A 2,926-nucleotide genomic window follows, 5' to 3' on the forward strand; every position below is an offset into this window, starting at 1 on the left:
CTCTAGTTCAAAGGGAACATGAAACCAGTTTAAAAGTGAAACTAACCTGCAGGCACATTATATGATTGATTTTTATCTATTTGTAATCATTTTTAAAAGGAATCAGTTAACTTTTATGTCTCTATACCCTGTAAACAGTAATTTCAGCAAAACATTTTTTTTCCTTTAGTGACCCTTTAAGTATTGAAAAAGACAATCGGTATGACAAGAACTATTGTAATTTACGTTCATTTAGATATGCACTTTTCCTTAACCACTTCACTTTAATACCAGGCACTTGTCTTTCACCCCCTTCCTGCCCAGGCCAAATTTCAGCGTTCAGCGCTATCACTCTTTCAATGACAATTGTGCAGTCTCATGCAACACTTCACCCATATGACATTTTTATCATTTATCAGCTTTCTTTTGGTGGTATTTAGTCACCACTGGGTTTTTTTGTTTTTGCATAACAAAGAAAAAAAAGCTTTTCTTTAGTTTCTGTTCTAAAATTGTGCAAATTAGTAATTTTTCGTGCAGTGAGAAAACACAGCTGATCGCTGGGGAAAACCAGATGGCTCTGCTGACTGACCTTCCAGAGGGCACACAGTGCCCTATAAAAATATTAATATATTTTATGCCACTGGTGGCTAAAATCACCATAGCTGGAGTGTGGAATATTCCTACTATTTCTATTGGCCACATGAAGCATAAGATGTCTTGGATCATGTTGCATGAGAAGGTGGCTAGTGTGATAAATGATAAGCAGATGCTCTTCGAGCAAACCTGCAACGAAGGGAATTTGGGACTTTAAATGAAACAGTGGGCTAAATGGGGACAAAGTAATGAAACAAGCCATAGATGAAATGTTCATGTATTGAGAAAATAGAATATTTAGTAAAAACAAATAACTTGTACAAAAGTACAGAACATACATTTCATACATAATACAATAATTGATATAAAAATACATTAAATAAATAACAGTCCGTGACAACATATATAGCCACATAGAGGTTGGGCATAACCACGCAATAGGTGAAGTATAAAATGTAAATAGATCATAGAAGTACTGGTTGATCAGAATGGGTCCCATAAACGCATATAGCTACATCTTTGTAAGCCCGACGCGGCGTTTCGTGTATATGAAAAACACTCATCAGGGGCGGATGTAGTGGGATATCTGGAATACAGATTTGATTAGTGATCAAGGTATTAAAATTGGATCCACCAAAAAAGAGGTAGTAAGTCAATTCTGGTTACTTACATAGTATGTCAAAGTGGTAATGTAAATACAGTTAAGACCAAACATATGCCTGTCCCGGGACAGAGGTGGCAGACCAGCAGGCAAACAGCAGAGCGCATAAAGCATCCCTCCCAGACAGCACAGCGACCATGGGTAAAGTAAAATTATAGTGTATCCTCATAGTACAGGTAGGTATCTGTAATGAATGAATGAATAGGTCCATCAAACAGTGACCCACATAGTAAGGGGATAAGGGCATAACAAATACATTAAAATTAACAAAGGATACCTGGAATGCGAGTAGGATGGCCACAGCTAGTGACAGCTGTAAGGCCTGCATAGAAAATGGCCACTGGCTGAAGAGCTGGGAAGGTGCTTAAATACGTCCAGCAAATGCACCAGACTGCCCCCAACGTCACGTCAGCTGACCAGTGTGGGGGCAGGGCCCTCAATCAGACAGCACAATTGCCTGTACTGAAGAGATGCTACACACACCCACTTGATCAGCTGTGATGGATGCTAGCCATACAACAGGGCGACGCCCAATAAGGACATCACTCGGAACGCCGATGCACTGACGGTAACCGCCCATACCCCCAAGGGGGGGAAAGGGAAGCACAGTGAGTGCATCGCAATCCCGGGATGCAGACAAAAAAAAAAAAAAAAGGTCTAAACAGTGCGTGATGTTTGCAAGCAGCTAAGTGGTGTGTTCAGCAACTGAATGGCAAATTAAACCATAATTAAAGTATGCCGTTTGTGTGGACAGATTATGCACACTTTGCACGGACAGCCCCATATAGGGCTGGCAGGGGAACACTGCCAGCTGCCGATCACTGTTTCCATCCCTGGTACTATAAGAAAAAAGGGGGGGACCACCCGAAGGTGTTTGGGACTTTAAATGAGAATACCTCTGTGATGTATCTCCATCCTTGTGTCTTGGACTTTATATGAGATTACATCCATACTATATCTAATGTTTAGGTTCCTCTTTCTCCCACGCTAGCTAGCTTGTCCAAGCTGTGATCACTGTGAAACCTAGGTCTCCTTTTCTTCTTCTTTTCCTCCTTCCTTCTTTGATCTCTCCCTATTGCTTGGCCTCTGGCTTTTTCTTCCTTGGATCCTGTCTTCTTTTCCGGTCGACACTTCTGAGGAACCTTGCAGAAAAACTTTGTGCAATTTTATGTCACAATAAACTCTTTTTGGTACTGAAATATACTGCTTCGCAACCATGAGACAAGCAGGTGGCTCACAGTTGGAAAAGTTGGACTGGCAGTAATGTCTGTCAAACCCTGCTGAGTTAACTTGGTCACAGCATATGTACTACACTGTCCACCTGTAATGTTGAGATGTCATTTATTAAAACTTGTTTTCCCAGTCTCTTTGCCACCTGTAAAAAAAGGCTCATAATGAGCACATATGGCTCCCCCAATTCTCCAATTATTTACATTAAAGCAATGAATATGCATCTTTTCTAAAACAAATATTAAAGTTGGATTCACCATGTTGGGGATGCATTAATGCATGCTCACTAACATGCTATTTTGCACATTAACATGCATTTTAATATAGCATCCCATTTTATTTGTATGGGCTGCCAAAGCAGTCGCAATATTAGTGCACCACAACTCACAGATAGTTCACATCTGTGCACTGCACCCTATTTCATATCTAATCATGCAACCTGGTAAAGTACGTACAGTATCT

General features: G+C 40.5%; 1 long non-coding RNA gene across 1 annotated transcript; it reads right to left on the reverse strand.

Moving 5' to 3' along the window:
* Nucleotides 1-1,117: 1,117 nt before the first annotated feature.
* Nucleotides 1,118-1,678, reverse strand: LOC120935440. Its single transcript, XR_005748487.1, has 3 exons — nucleotides 1,512-1,678; nucleotides 1,244-1,418; nucleotides 1,118-1,159 (listed from the first exon to the last, which is right to left on the reverse strand). It is a non-coding gene; the product is annotated as an uncharacterized LOC120935440 (long non-coding RNA).
* Between the last annotated feature and the right edge of the window lie 1,248 nt (nucleotides 1,679-2,926).

Source organism: Rana temporaria, chromosome 4, assembly GCF_905171775.1.
Source record: "Rana temporaria chromosome 4, aRanTem1.1, whole genome shotgun sequence".
Lineage (NCBI taxonomy): Eukaryota > Metazoa > Chordata > Amphibia > Anura > Ranidae > Rana > Rana temporaria.